The following is a 15832-nucleotide window of genomic DNA, read 5'->3' as shown; positions in this document are numbered from 1 at the left end:
TTAGCTCTTGCCTCTTGTTGAAGCTACTGTCAGTGGTTTGATGCAACAGACACAACCTCTGTGTTTACCCATAGACATTAAATTCATTGAATACATCTGCTATATCATATTTGTCTGATAGATCCTGGGTCTGAAATTAACCTTTTTCCTCACCTGCCACTTCAGCAGGTCACTGAACATTTCTACCAGCCACTCAATTATTTTTGTCTGCCACTTCTGAAATCTAGGAAGAACGCTTTAAAATGGTAAACACTGAGTCAGTGATACCAGACCGTAGAATTATGGAATATATCATGTAACCTTAATCCATGACTACTGTATATTTAATTTAGGCTTTAGAAATGTAATGGAGTAGAAGTGTAAAGTAGCATAAAATGGAAATACTCAAGTAAAGTAGCCTACAAGTACCTCAAAATGGTACTTAAGAAGGCACTACTTGACTAAATGGACTTAGTTACATTTAATTATAATTATAATAATAAATAATTATAATTCCACCTCTGCAAATATATCTATATAAAATTCAATTTATTCTAAAGCTGTTGTTAAAGCTGATAGACTCTTTTTCCTTCAGACTTTTTGGACCAGGCTACACACACACGTATTTATTTGCAGTGTCAGTCACAGAGAAGCTACATCCTGTTCTCCTCTAGGATGCTCCTGCTATCTAACACAAAATCAACCACGCTGGCTGACCTGCAATGAATCCTGGTTGAGGAATGGAACGCCATCCCACAGCAACGTGTGACCAGGTTGGTGACCAGCATGAGGAGGAGGTGCCAGGCTGTTGTGGCTGCATATGGATCTTCCACCGCTACTGAGGCTCCTGACGGTGTATTAAATGAATAAAGTGTAAAATAGCCAATATGTCTTGTTTGTTCCTTGTTACTGATAGAGAGTTCAATCATCCAATCCACCAAACATCTCAAAACAAGAGTCAATACCAACAGGAGAATACACTGTTTACCATTGGCAGAGCATTTTGGCAAATTTTTCTTGGGCGCTACCCACGTAATCAGCTGTGCTGCTCATCCCACAAATGCATGATCCTTACAAGTTGGACATCATTGTGAAGGTAAATAAACAGGCTTTCCAACCATGTAAAATACAATGCCAATTAGCATTATAACAACAGAGAAATAATCCACCAAACACAAGATTCCGAACTTTTTTTTCCCAGTTTGTATTCCCTTTTAATTGCCTAAACTAAAACATATAAACAGTTAAGGTGTTAAGGTGGCGTATAGGCCTATATAAAAACAACAATAGGCTAGTGGTATTATTGTAAGTTCAGTGTGACAAACGGTGATTCCTCGATGTTGCACTAAAAAGTGACTAAATCAAACAAGTTTTGCAGCAACAAGAATAACAAGAAAAAATTCCACAATAATGAATACTTTTTCCACCACATTCAGCATGTTGTACTCGATTCAGTATTAAATCAGCAACTTGACTTTTTCCATGTGGTTTACTGGAGACATCCATATGCAGTGGGACTATGTGACCCTAATGTTTGAGAAATCCATAGAGTCCAAGTTTGTAAGTGATGCAACTAAATAGTACTGATTACAGTTTAGTGAGTCGAGACGTTTCTTGCTGCAGTCTGCAAAAGTGGATGAAAAAATAAATAAAAAGATGGATTTAATCCAAGATTTTAAAGATAGTCCTAATTTGAATTGATATCATGGAAACTTGGAGAGAGGAAGTAAAGAACAACATTGCTCTCTGCTGGTCTGTTAAAGTGATTACTAAAAAAGAACAACTACAATGTGACAGAAGAGCAGAACTTTGAGGTGTGACATGAGAATAAAAAGAAATCTACCTTAGAGCTGCAACGATTAAGCGATTAGTTGTCAACTATAATCGATTAAAATCGGTTTGAGTAATTTTTATAAGAAAAAAAACATTCTCTGATTCCAGCTTCTTAAATGTGAATATTTTCTGGTTTCTTTCCTCCTCTATGACAATAAACTGAATATCTTTGAGTTGTGGACAAAACAAGACATTTGAGGACGTCATCTCGGGCTTCGGGAAACACTGATCGACATTTTGCACCAATTTCTGACATTTTATAGACCAAACAACTAATCGAGAAAATAATCGACAATGAAAATAATTGTTAGTTGCAGCCCTACTGTAATCTATCTAGATCTCTCCTCACAGACTATGAATAAAACAACTACACCATTCAGGTTTTGTTGTACAAAGGTGGAAAGTAATTTATTACATTTACTTAAGTACCTAAGTACAGTTTTGAGATACATACTGTGGTTCAATCCTCGGCTGCTCCGGTCACATGTGGATGTGTCCTTGAGCAAGACACTTAACCCCAAATTGCTCCCGAAGGCATAGCCATAAAAGTTGGCACTGATAGCCTCTGCCATCAGTGGGTGAACGGGTGAATGCTGACATGTAGTGTAAAGTGCTTTGAGTGGTCGGAAGACTAGAAAAGTGCTATATAAATGCATTTACCAATATAAAAATAAAAAATAATTTAACGGCCGCAAGTGTCGCTCTTAACAAGCATTTTCTGATTCTTACAAAATAGTCCTATTAACCCCAAATTGCTCCTGAAGGCATGACCATCGGTGTGTGAATGAGTATTTAGATTAGATCCTGATGGGCAAAGTTGGCACCTTAGCAGCCTCTGCCATCAGTGTATGAATGTGTGTGTGAACGGGTGAATGCTGATATATAGTGTAAAGAGCTTTGAGTGGTCGGAAGCCTAGAAAAGTGCTATATAAATGCAAGTCCATCCGAATACTTCTTCCCTCCTCCAGTATGGCATCCAATCAGATGAGCAGCTCTCATTATAGAGATTTACTAAATGAGTTTGGGTGGTTTTCTTTATCCAAATGAAGGGTAGAGAACGCCATTTGTTGTACAGATTGTAAAGTCCTCTGAGACGATAAGTTATGGAGTTCAGCATCCTCTTCTATGTTCACTGCCCCGCTGTCAACACAAGTAGTAAATAAAGTGAAATCCTTGTCATATTGGGGTCCACATTATGCAGGACGTTTGTTTTTATGGTGAACATGATATCAGTTGCTCGCCCAAAAGGGGAAAAATATATATATATATATATAATCGTATATAATGTGAAACATTTCACAGTATAATACTTACTGTTAGCAGGGCGAAACCCTGAAATACAGATGAGAGAAAACAATGTTAGAAAATTATTCACATTTCATTTTGTGCTTCACTATCACAGTCAAATAAATGGATTGAGTTACCAGAGGTACCACACTAAATATGCAGGATGAGACTATCACAGGTATTTATTTGAATTCATCAGAGGAATAAAAACATCTCTGTTCCTCACCGTTATTGTTCCTCCTCCAGATGAAGAGTCCAGCGATGCAGACCGCCAGCAGCAGCAGCAGTCCTACAACAACTCCAATAACAGGACCAGCAGGGAACCCTGCAGGAGGAACTGGAACCAAAACAGAACATTCACACTTTGGGTTCATTCACACTGTGTGCTGTGTGGTTCTGAAAGTGTTTTCAGTGGTAACGCCTCAGTTCTGGATATGACTTTCATTTCAGTTCAACATTCAGGCAGTGCTGTCAATCATTATTGGTCAAACAAATGTGTAGTAAATAAAAACCCTGACAAAGAGGTTCACAGCTTATCAGTGGTTTAAGTGGGTACAGTAAACCAGGAGTTCAAGATATGAAAGCTTTATTTAGCGCCATCTATGTGTGAAATGCCATCGAACTTGGCAGCATCTCTCAGAGTAAATGTCAGCACCGGTCCTCTAAATGTGGTTGCTGTTGCACGTTTTTAAGAATAATGGCTGGTTATGTAATACAGTGGTTCTCAAACTTTAACTTAATCAGGTTGGAGTTCGAGACCCCCCCAGCCAGGCGTAAACAACTGTTTTTACGTGCAATTTTGAGTGATTATAGTGAATGCTCTGATTAATAAATGTAGGATAAATAATATAAGGCTTTGTTTGTGTGTTTAGTTTGGTTTAGTTTGAACAGCTGGCTCCTAGGCGTTGTCCAATGTGCTCCAGGCACTGTGGATTTCTAATGCTTTTCGTGACTTTTTCTCTCCCCCCGACCCGCCGGAAATGACCCGTCAGAAACTCACCTGCATGCACACTTTGATTCTCACAAACACACTCAATAAAATCTATTCTATATCACTGGTACAGGCGATGTAATGCAAAAACCATCCCCCAGTCTAAAATACTCCATCACTTGTGATTCCAGTCTCACCCCAGTTGGTCCTGATCACTGCTTTGTCCAGTCTGGTGACGATGTCGTCCACCACACCAGAGAGATGAAACACACAGTCGTACCTCCTCCAGTCTTCAGGTGCGACTGATGACAGGTTCAGCTCAACACTCATCTGGAAGGATCCATCGTGGTTGGGGAGGATCTCTCCGAGGTCCACGTCCTCATGAATCTCCTCTCCATCTCTCCTCCAGAACATCATGGCTCTGTCAGGGTAGAAACCTGTAGCGTGGCAGCTGACTGGAGAGGAGGGAGTCATCTGGAGGAGAGACACAAGGGGACGCTCTGGGGAGAAGGACAGACACAGATGAGTCTGTACTGAGACACCAGGATGTGTCAGGATATTATTTTCATTGGAATGATACAGTGCCTTAAAAGCACTGAGTCCATGTACAACAGCACATCTTGCCATATGATCCTACCTGTTCTCTGCAGAAAGCTCCTCCCAAAGTGTAGGTACTTCTTCAGCATGTCAGGACATATGTTGATGTATTGGTATTTGTTGTAGTCTAATTTATCTTTGTCATTATCCCATCTAAGTTTGGTGATGTTAGCCTGTGGCTTTAGAGCGGTCCATGTCAGCGTCTGCAGGTCCAACACAAGGAAGTCTTCTCCATCATAACCGTACTGATTAAAACCAACAACCTCTCCAGTCTCGTTGTCCCACTCACAGCCGTTGATCCTCTGTAAAATGTGGACACCTGAGAGAGACAGAGACAGAAAAAAGAGAAATCCCAGTACAGCCAGTTATTAAGAGATAATAGCTAGGGCTGTCAAAGTTAACACGATAATAAAGCATTAACACAAATTAGTTTTAACGCCATTAATTTCATTAACGCATTAATGCAACTAGTGATTTTTAGGTTGTAGCGGGCTCAGTGTTAAAGCTAGAGTGAAGATACTGGCATCATATGAAACTAGAAAACCTAAAGAATCCATTGGTATCAACCATGTCTTGCTTGTTACGAAGGAGGTTAAATAACGCACCAAACATGCACTAAATTTTGGTGAGGAAAAACTGTCATGGCCATTTTCAAAGGGGTCCCTTGACCTCTGACCTCAAGATATGTGAATGAAAATGGGTTATAATATATATATATATATGTATATATATATATATACATATATATATATATATATATATGTATATATATATATATATATGTATATATATATATAAATTTGCATATAGCAGCACTGAAAAGAGTATTAAATACTTGACAAATTTCCCTTTACGGTAAATTTTGAAAAGATAAAAAATATGTGATTAATTTGCGATTATTCGCGATTAAATATTTTAATCGATTGCCAGCCCTAATAATATCACATCTTCACCACAGAGACACAATGATCCACAGTGGAAGCCACTCATCATCTGGACAGTGTGGATGGCTCACAAAGAGGCAGAGACTGCTAGGAAACAGAGTGAAACTCGTCCGTATTGTCTGTATCAAAAAGCACTAGAGAAGCCAGGGATGTGTGTCTACATCTCACATCAGAGAGAGAAATCATTTTACCCGTAAAAAGTTACATATGAACATAAACATACTGTACCTCCAGTTTGGTTTAAGCGCTGCTTCAGGCTGTCCAAGCTGGCTCTTAAGAACTTCTGACTACCAAAACACTCCTGAGAATACCACTCCAGTTGTTGTGGCTCATCCTTTGCTAGTTTCTTCACCCAGTCCTGTTTGAGTTCTGGGGTCGTGATGTTGCTGTCATAGTAACCCATCTGCACTTAATCGAGCATCGCAGCTGCCACGAACTCTGGGAAGTTTGGGACTCCAGAAGTTGCAGTAAGGAAAAATGTCAGTGAGTGTTTCACTGCAAGACAAAGAAAGTTTTTAACTGGATTTTAAACATTCTTGAGGGGTTGATTGATTAACCCATTTGTGCCCGCAACTGAAATTTTGTGTTTTGGGCTTGCCTCAACACGAATTTGAAGAAATTTTCAAAATCGGTCAAACCGTTTGGCTGAAAAGTGAGTTTTTCTTATTATACTAAATATAGTCTTTGGGCACATGGGCCTACTGTTTTTGCACTCCTTTATATTTTAGGTAAAAACAGCAGTCACGTGTCCTCAGATGAGATATACAGTAGTATGATAAGAAAATGGCTGTGTCTCAGAAACTACAAAGGGCACAATCAAGTATTTGGTATCTATGAACTCATACAGAGTTGAATATCAAAGATATGCACACATATGCAGTGTACAAAGTGTGATTTTTCATGTAATCTTTCAAAGTTGTGCTGTTAGATACTTGCCCAAAGTATGTCTGTACCAATTTTCAAAGCTTTTGACCGATCAGAACAAATGTGTCCTTATCATACTAAATATAGTCTTTGGGCACAAATGGGTTCATTGGTTTTCAATTACCCAAAAAAGGAGAATTTTAAAATATGTTGAATTACTCTGAGCGACAAAAGAATATGTTATAGACCCATTCTCATTACTGATAGATAGATAGATAGATAGACAGATATATATGTACTTTATTGATCCCAAATTGGGAAATTCTTGTGTTACAGCAGCAGGTTATCCAGGCAATACAGAAACAGTAAATATACAATAAATATACATATCAACACTAGAGGTAATATCTATAGGATACACAATATAAAGACTCTATTATAAATATACCAGACTACTACAACTAGCTTGGAAAATATAAAAGATGAACATAGAATAACAATAACATGCTATATACAATAGCAAAGTGTGTAATGAAATACTATGTATTAACAAAGTGTGCAAGTTATAAAACTAAAACATAACAATTTTGTTTTAAAATAACAATAAATGAGGTAAATATTATATTATATATATATATATAATATAATATTTAAATTCAAATGTTGTGCATTGAGCAATGAGTAATGTAGATGGCCAGTGGACAATCATTATTATTTTTATTGTAGCCCTACTAACGGCAGAAATTTGCTCTTTTGCAATTGATAGAATTATTATTAAGGAAACCTAGTAAATGTGAATTGCTGTAATATATCATTTTGATTTAATTGTTTTGTTCCATATAAACAATAATATTGGGGGATAGTAGGATAGGATTTCCCACCGTAGAGGTTCTATCTCCTAGCAACAGTCAAGATTTCTTCTATCATGTTTACAACGACAATATTAATATATTCCCTTTTAATTGCCTAAACTAAAGCATATATACAGTTTAGGTGTCGTTTTGTGACACAATGGCGTTTAGGTCTATATAAAAACAACAGTAGGCTTGTGGTAGTATTGTAAGTTCAGTGTGACAAAGTGAAAGTGGTTCCTCAATATCGCACTACAAAGTGACTAAATCAAACAAGTTTTGCAGCAACAAGAATAACAACAAATAACGGTGAGAGTCACAATATGATCTTACCTGTAGATGCAACGTGACAGAAGAGGAGCAACTTGAGTAACACAATTAACTTCATCTTGTTTTGATTAGTAAGAGAGAGAGAGAGCTACAGTCAGCTGACTAGCAAATATTTCTATGTGGTCAGAAGCTTGGACCTTGTCGACTCAAGGCTTATGGAAAGGAGGCTGGGTCATGGGCGGACACTGGTCTTGGGGTAAAACACATGCTCAGTGTAACTGAAGCTGCGGTCGTGCGTTGCAATTGGCTCAATTTCGGCGAGTGCAGACCAGATTTTACTGCGCATGTGTCATACCCCTCGGAGATATGACGCGTGTTCCAGCCTCCTTTCTAAAGGCCTTGGGTCGACTCAGGTGCGGATCCGCCCTAGGGCTGCATCCCAAAGCTCTTAATTGCATCCCCGTTTCCCTCACTTGCGTCTCATCCTTGCGTCTTAGTCCCTCCCACCAGGGAAGCACGGAGAGAAGCAAGGAAACCATGCGAGGAGAGAGGAAAAGAGGAAATATGTTTTAAGAGACATGAGACGTCGTTTCCTCTGAAGCGTCACGTGAAGCGACGTCCGTTTCTGATGACAGCAGCAGCTGATCACATCTGGATCAGCTGTCAGTCGGCTTTAACAGCTGTTGAGACTTTAGATGGAGTTTATGTCTGAACTGATCTAATAATACTAATAAAGACACTCAGTTATTATCAGTGACAGAGCAGCAGTGTTTCTCTCTGTAGCCTGTTGCCTGTTTAACAAACACCTGCACATGAATAACAGCTGCAGTCTGTATTTCTACTGTGGACTGAGTCCTGCTTAGAGGACCAGGAACCATCTGTACTGTAACAATATCTTTATATTAGTTATTCATTATTAGCGTCTGTAGTTATTGATATTCTGATTGTGAATTAATTATTTAATAACCCAGAATATGACTATGTGTCTTTTGAACACTGGACATAATGTATTAGGCTGAATGTTTGAGGGAAAATGTAAATGATGTAACTCATATCAAACCCGACGTTCAGGAATTATCAGCTTCATGTGACTGAATGGAAATGAGGATAAATGATGTAAAAGGTGTAAAAGACAGACTCTCCTTCTCTCTCTGACTTTAACTGTATCCTTAACAAAAGTTAACGGGGGAAATAACAGATTATGAAAAGAAAAATCATTCTAATAAATGAAGAAAGTTGATTGAGGTCCGTTTGTTGTCAGGTGTTATAAAGCTCTTTCAGTGTCAGACTCCTTCAGCCGCGGTGTGTGAAGCAGAGATCCTGCAGGTCCTTCTGCTGCTAGAACACTTTACCATCAACATGGTCCGTCTGTTGTTCACACCGACAGTTAACACAGATTTGAACTAGATGGTGAATCAGAAGACAACTAAACTATAAAACTTTTTAATCTGTGATCTGTCTTCACTCCGGTATGAAACTCCATCGATGCTGACGTGTATCAGATCAAACCGATCGGCGCAGCGTCCAATCAATAAATGATATCCAATAAGGGGACATGTTGGTCGGTAAAAAAAACCTTCCGTGTAGACAGGTCTCTTTGGAGCCTATTGCACTCTCCTCTGTACTGCCCCCCTGTGGGCCAAGTTTAAAAAGGCAAGCATGCATCAGCTTCAGGTTGCCTTCAATGACTGCATGCGGATATTACTTAAGAAACCCAGGTGGTGTAGTGCAAGCGAGCTGTTCTGTAATGCAGGTGTCAACACTTTGCAGGCTCTGTTGAGAAACCTGATGTATAAATTGATATGTCGGCTAAATGATTCTCAGAACGCCATTATCATGCTACTGTCAAATCCTAGTTTTAGTGTTATACGATACCAGTCATCCCTGTGGAAACATTGGTATGACTTTTGGATTGTACAACTAAAAGCAACAAAATACCCCGGCCTCAATGAGGAGATAGACTTTTCTCCTTTTCTGTGAATTATCACTTCAGGAATAACACTGTATAAAAATTGTATTTGAATATATTGAACTATTTAAGGGTAAGGTCATTTTGTAGTCAATGTGTGTTTGTAGGCAGAAAAATGTGGATGAGACTATAGTTATATATTGAGGAACTCATCATGTGTAGACCTACATAAGAAAGTATTGGGTCCACCTTGACTTAGTAGTCACATTGTCTCATATCATATTTGTTTTTAGTTTAGTCATTTATTTTTACCTCTCATCTCCTCTTTCCTTCACTTCCTTTTAATTCCCCTCCCTTCCCTTCTTCTTTCCCCTTTTTCCTTTTTTCTTCTCTTTCTCCTCCCTATTGGTGATGTGTCATTTCCTTGTTTTTCCACCAATAGGCTTGCTCATTGACAGAGAACCACCCTCCAACTCTACTGATTAGTATAACAAAATATAGGTGTGCAAGCTACTGCTGAATGCTCACAGTGACCCTGATGAAGACCTATATGTTGGTCGCAACGCGTTGGTCATTTTAAGCAATTATTGCCATGTAAAATAAAGGCCTTTTAATTTTGTTCAAACACTACAGTGTGCCTTGGATTATTTTTGATGGAGACTTGCATTTTGTACTTTTTTCCACCCATGCAATGAGCCCTTCACAAGACTCACTGGTATAACTGTCTTTTGTAAAAAGTGGCAGTTTCTATTTTAATGTATGTATTGTTGTTTGTGTTGTATGTTTTATAATGGACTTCAAGTCTGTCAATAAAGATGAATTGAATTGAATTGATACACTGGAGGATACACTGGTGTATCCTCGCTCATGGCTCCTCCGGCAAGCCTCCTCGATCCTCGCTCCTCGAGATGCATTTTAGGAATTGGGACGTCCTTCAAGATGGAGCGCTGAGATCGATTTCCGGGTCACAGCTGGAAGATCGAGGAGGCAAAAAAAAAATCGGGAAATGAGATGCAGCTCATGTCTCTGTGGTTCCTCCTCATGGACTGAAGGAAGAATTGAAGTAGTCCAAGTTGGCCAAAAGATGGCGCTCACACCAAAATAGTGACATCACAGTAATCCATGGCAGACCTGTGGTGATTAACAGCAGTTCTTAACAACAAATAACACATTTCCAAATGGAGTTTCATGATCAAGCAGCACCATCTGTAACTAAAGACAGAAAAAGAGAGATGGTCTGAGTGTTAGATGTTTGTTCATCACATATAAACAAAGCATTATGATTAGAAAACGATTGTGTTTAGCTCTTGCCTCTTGTTGAAGCTACTGTCAGTGGTTTGATGCAACAGACACAACCTCTGTGTTTACCCATAGACATTAAATTCATTGAATACATCTGCTATATCATATTTGTCTGATAGATCCTGGGTCTGAAATTAACCTTTTTCCTCACCTGCCACTTCAGCAGGTCACTGAACATTTCTACCGGCCACTCAATTATTTTTGTCTGCCACTTCTGAAATCTAGGTAGAACGCTTTAAAATGGTAAACACTGAGTCAGTGGTACCAGACCGTAGAATTATGGAATATATCATGTAACCTTAATACATGACTACTGTATACTTAATTTAGGCTTTAGAATTGCTTTTTAAAAATAATATTTCTTAATATAAGGAAAACCTGTCTGCTATGGTGGCAGGTGACCTGATTTTATTTACCTGCCACAGTCAACATTTACTCTGTATTTGGTAGGTGGCAGGTGCTAATTTCATTCCCTGCCCAGATCCATAAAATACACTAACAATCAAAGGTAAACTCTGCACTAATGTTGAGATTACAGGCTACACTGTTTTTGCACTTCATATAGAAGAAAAGGATGTTTTTGGTACGTACAGGAAATCCCAGGTAGCACACATCACAGGACCCGGCAGCCTTGTCGTCACACTCAGTTTGGCCTTGGACAGACGCTCCACAGCAAAATCTGTAGAGGGAAAAAATACATAAATATAAAGCTTTGGAAGAGCTGTAGAACAAAGAGGACACTACTGAACAGCCAGTCAGCATCAACAGATTCAGAAAGCTTACAACACTGTTAGAATGAGAGGTGTGTTGTGTGTCTCATCTTCCAGCCTCACTGACCTCATGTTCTTGTGTAGTCTCCCACAGACTCCAGCACTTCATCAACAGATTTAGAGGATGAACCAGCACCTTCCAGCCCAGGAGAGAAAGCTCTTACTGTCTGCTGGCCAGCCCACACCAGTCCTCACTTCAGCTGAATTAAGCAGAGCAAAGCAAATTCAGTCACAAAAATATATGACAGGAAGAAATCAGAAATTCACCTCCAGCTGACATTAGGACTGTTGTCTCATGTGGTGTGTAACAGGAGATATGAGCTGAAGCTTTCTCAGGGACTCTGTCAAAAATATCAAAGTTAACATATTACAGGATCATTTATCTAGTTAGCAACACCCAAAACAACAAGCTAATGGTACACCTAATCATTTTACTAACATCTGTGTCTAAAGTCAACTCAACCTTATTGTAGCATCAATACAATTTGATTGCATTGAACTTGTTAGCTGCTAGTTAATCTCCATAATACGTTAGCACACCTAAAGTAACTTAAGAGAGCGTTGAATAAATAAAGTCAAGCTAAATATTGCTGAGTCAACGTTTCTGTTCCAAAACCAAAGCCAGCCATCAGTTTTATTGTTTGCAATATCAGACACATCGTCTTTAATATATACAATACGTACATATCATGTTTTAAACACGATTTTATGTTCGATATGAGCATCAACAAGCTAACATTATCTTATATTGATTAGCTAACAGTAACGAATGTTAGCTAGCTCTTATCTGATGTTACAGAAGCAAACGTTTTGTAAGGATGTAACGTTAACTTGAACAGTTGATAATGTGTAAAATGCTTAAAGGAAAACGTGATATGAAAGTACTAGTTTATAATCATTCCCTTATAATTGATTGAATCATATCAAAGGACAGACCGGTGATCCAGGAACCGGAAGTAGTAACGTTAACGTATTTAACAGTTTTTCACCAAAGAAAACGGAACGTTAGCTTAACGTTACTCCTCGTAGATCATAAACGTTTGAATATAAAACGACTCGTTGAAATGGGTTGAGAAATGTAGACGTTGTAGTGCTTTTCATCCAGAAAAATGGAGCTCCTCCGTTCACTTGTATTTGTTTACAGGTCAGTCTTGCCCTGTCCAATATGGCGCCCACGTTGACGTCTGCTCCAGGAGTCAATCAGTCAAATTCAAAGAGGCTTTATTAGCATGAATGTTCAGGTTACATTATTGCCAAAGCAAAATTACATATTAATGAATAATTACATTTCACAAGAAATAATCACAAAATAATCACAATCACAATATACCAAATACATTTTAAATATACATTCTTTTACAGATGTAGTTAATCAGAAACATGTTCAGAGCTTGTAGCACCTCTTATTGTATGGCAACAGTCAACATATTTTGCAGCTAATATTGCACATTGATTTTTCTCCCCACGTAAGTATGGTATTTCTATCAGTATCAGTCTACGTATATGTCTATGGAGGGCACTGTCAGACAGCGGACTCACTGCTGACACCAGGCGGATCCACATCCTCCCTCCCCCTTGGATTTAATCCAATATTTTAAAGAGTCCTAATTTGAATTGATATCATGGAAACCTGGAGAGAAGAAGTATAGAACAACATTGCTCTCTGCTGGTCTGTTAAAGTGATTACTAAAAAAGAACAACTACAATGTGACAGAAGAGCAGAACTTTGAGGTGTGACATGAGAATAAAAAGAAATCCACCTTAGAGCTGAGACGATTAAGCGATTAGTTGTCAACTATAATCGATTAATTGGTTTGAGTCATTTTTGTAAGAATGAAAAAGGTCAAAATTCTCTGATTGCAGCTTCTTAAATGTGAATATTTTCTGGTTTCTTTTCTCTTCTCTGACAGTAAACTGAATATCTTTGAGTTGAGGACAAAACAAGACATTTGAAGACGTCATCTTGGGCTTCAGGAAACACTGATCGACATTTTTCACCAATTTCTGACATTTTATAGACCAAACAACTAATCGAGAAAATAATCGACAATGAAAATAATTGTTAGTTGCAGCCCTGCTGTAATCTATCTAGATCTCTCCTCACAGACTATGAATTAATAAAAAAACTACACCATTCAGGTTTTGTTGTACAAAGGTGGAAAGTAATTTATTACATTTATTTAAGTACCTAAGTACAGTTTTGAGGTACATACTGTGGTTCAATCCTCGGCTGCTCCGGTCACATGTGGATGTGTCCCTGAGCAAGACACTTAACCCCAAATTGCTCCCGAAGGCATAGCCATAAAAGTTGGCACTGATAGCCTCTGCCATCAGTGGGTGAACGGGTGAATGCTGACATGTAGTGTAAAGTGCTTTGAGTGGTCGGAAGACTAGAAAAGTGCAAAATAAATGCATTTACCAATATAAAAATAAAAAATAATAATAATAATGATAATAATAATAATGATAATAATAAAAAAAGATCTGGGGCAGCTGTGGCTCAGAGGGTAGAGCAGGTCGTCCACTACTCGGAAGGTCGGTGGTTCACTCCCCGGCTGCTCCGGGTCACATGTTGATGTGTCCTTGAGCAAGACACTTAAAAGGACTGTTTGTAACTTCTTATACGTATAAATCATTGCAGGTCGGTGTCCCATGCGCGCTCACGTGTGGCTACACTGTTCAGACGAGACTCCAACACAAACTACACGGAAGCACCAAAACCGCAAAGTTGTATCTAGTGAAGCCCGTCTGTTAAACAGTGTTGGCCGCGGTCGGAAGACGCGGGGGAGACCGTAGCTTTGGTCTCCAGGGCCGTAGTCTCTGCTCCTCTGCCTGCCTGCTTGCTTACACACCGCGCTCGTTCTCGCTATTTCGCTCCACTCTCACGTGCATGTGCGCACACTACACACTGCAGAAGAGTTAGTTTAGCTCTGAGAATATCTAGTGAATGTAAAGTGGACGTTTGTGCAGAAATAAATGCTCCAGCTCTTCCAGACCAACAGAGGTTTCCCGTGTCTTGTGAAGTGACGGGGCTCCGCAGAGAGAAACGTTATCGTCTCCGACCAAAACTCCGGTGTCTCCCCTGTTCCCTCCGGGCCGCGGTCGGGAGGCTGAGGCAGGAAAAGCCAACACTAGGATCAGCAGTGATTCATGGAGAGACCTTCGTCTGGTCAGCTAACATTACTGCCAAGCAGCTGAAATATAGAGTGATATTGTGCTTTTAGCTGACGTGTGTCGCCTCACTGTTTTGAGCGATGCTCGTTCATGTCTATGTAGAGCGAGCACAAGCGCGAGCAACAGGACGCTGACTTTCGTTGACTTAACGGCCACAGGTGTCACTTTTAACAAGCATTTTCTGATTCTTACAAAATAGTCCCATTAACCCCAAATTGCTCCTGAAGGCATGACCATCGGTGTGTGAATGAGTATTTAGATTAGATCCTGATGGGCAAAGTTGGCACCTTAGCAGCATCTGCCATCAGTGTGCGAATGGGTGAATGCTGACATATAGTGTAAAGAGCTTTGAGTGGTCGGAAGCCTAGAAAAGTGCTATATAAATGCAAGTCCATCCGAACACTTCTTCCCTCCTTCAGTATGGCATCCCATCAGATGAGCAGCTCTCATTAGAGAGATTTATTAAATGAGTTTGGGGGGTTTTCTTTATCCAAATGAAGGGTAGAGAGCGCCATTTGTTGGTCAGATTATAAAGTCCTCTGAGACGATAAGTTGTGGAGTTCAGCATCCTCTTCTATGTTCACTGCCCCCCCTGTCAACACAAGTAGTAAATAAAGTGAAATCCTTGTCATATTGGTGTCCACATTATGCCGAAGGTTTGTTTTTATGGTGAACAGGATATTAGTTGCTCGCCCACAAGGGCAAAAATATATATAATTGTATATAATGTGAAATATGTCACAGTATAATACTTACTGTTAGCAGGGCGAAACCCTGAAATACAGATGAGAGAAAACAATGTTAGAAAATGAAAGCAGAAAAAGAAAAAACAGCACTTTGTGCTTCACTATCAGTTGTCAAATAAATGGATTGAGTTACCAGAAGTACCACACTAAATATGCAGGACGAGACTATCACAGGTATTTATTTTAATTCATCAGAGGAATAAAAACATCTCTGTTCCTCACCGTTATTGTTCCTCCTCCAGATGAAGAGTCCAGCGATGCAGACCACCAGCAGCAGCAGCAGCAGTCCTACAACAACTCCAATAACAGGACCAGCAGGGAACCCTGCAGGAGGAACTGGAACCAAAACAGAACATTCACACTTTGGGTTCATTC

At 39.3% G+C, this 15832-nt stretch overlaps 2 long non-coding RNA genes across 2 annotated transcripts; both read right to left on the bottom strand.

The window, feature by feature from the left end:
* Nucleotides 1-2499: 2499 nt before the first annotated feature.
* Nucleotides 2500-3360, bottom strand: LOC119502713. The gene is made up of 3 exons (XR_005210142.1): nucleotides 3326-3360; nucleotides 3127-3144; nucleotides 2500-2952 (listed from the first exon to the last, which is right to left on the bottom strand). It is a non-coding gene; the product is annotated as an uncharacterized LOC119502713 (long non-coding RNA).
* Nucleotides 3361-9154: 5794 nt separating this feature from the next.
* On the bottom strand, nucleotides 9155-15486 carry LOC119502709. The gene is made up of 4 exons (XR_005210137.1): nucleotides 15468-15486; nucleotides 11605-11737; nucleotides 11359-11446; nucleotides 9155-10677 (listed from the first exon to the last, which is right to left on the bottom strand). It is a non-coding gene; the product is annotated as an uncharacterized LOC119502709 (long non-coding RNA).
* Nucleotides 15487-15832: the final 346 nt, after the last annotated feature.

This window comes from Sebastes umbrosus, chromosome 15 (assembly GCF_015220745.1).
Source record: "Sebastes umbrosus isolate fSebUmb1 chromosome 15, fSebUmb1.pri, whole genome shotgun sequence".
Classification (NCBI taxonomy): Eukaryota; Metazoa; Chordata; class Actinopteri; order Perciformes; family Sebastidae; genus Sebastes; species Sebastes umbrosus.
Note: the sequence above shows the minus strand (reverse complement) of the source record. Positions and strands in the feature narration are given on the sequence as shown.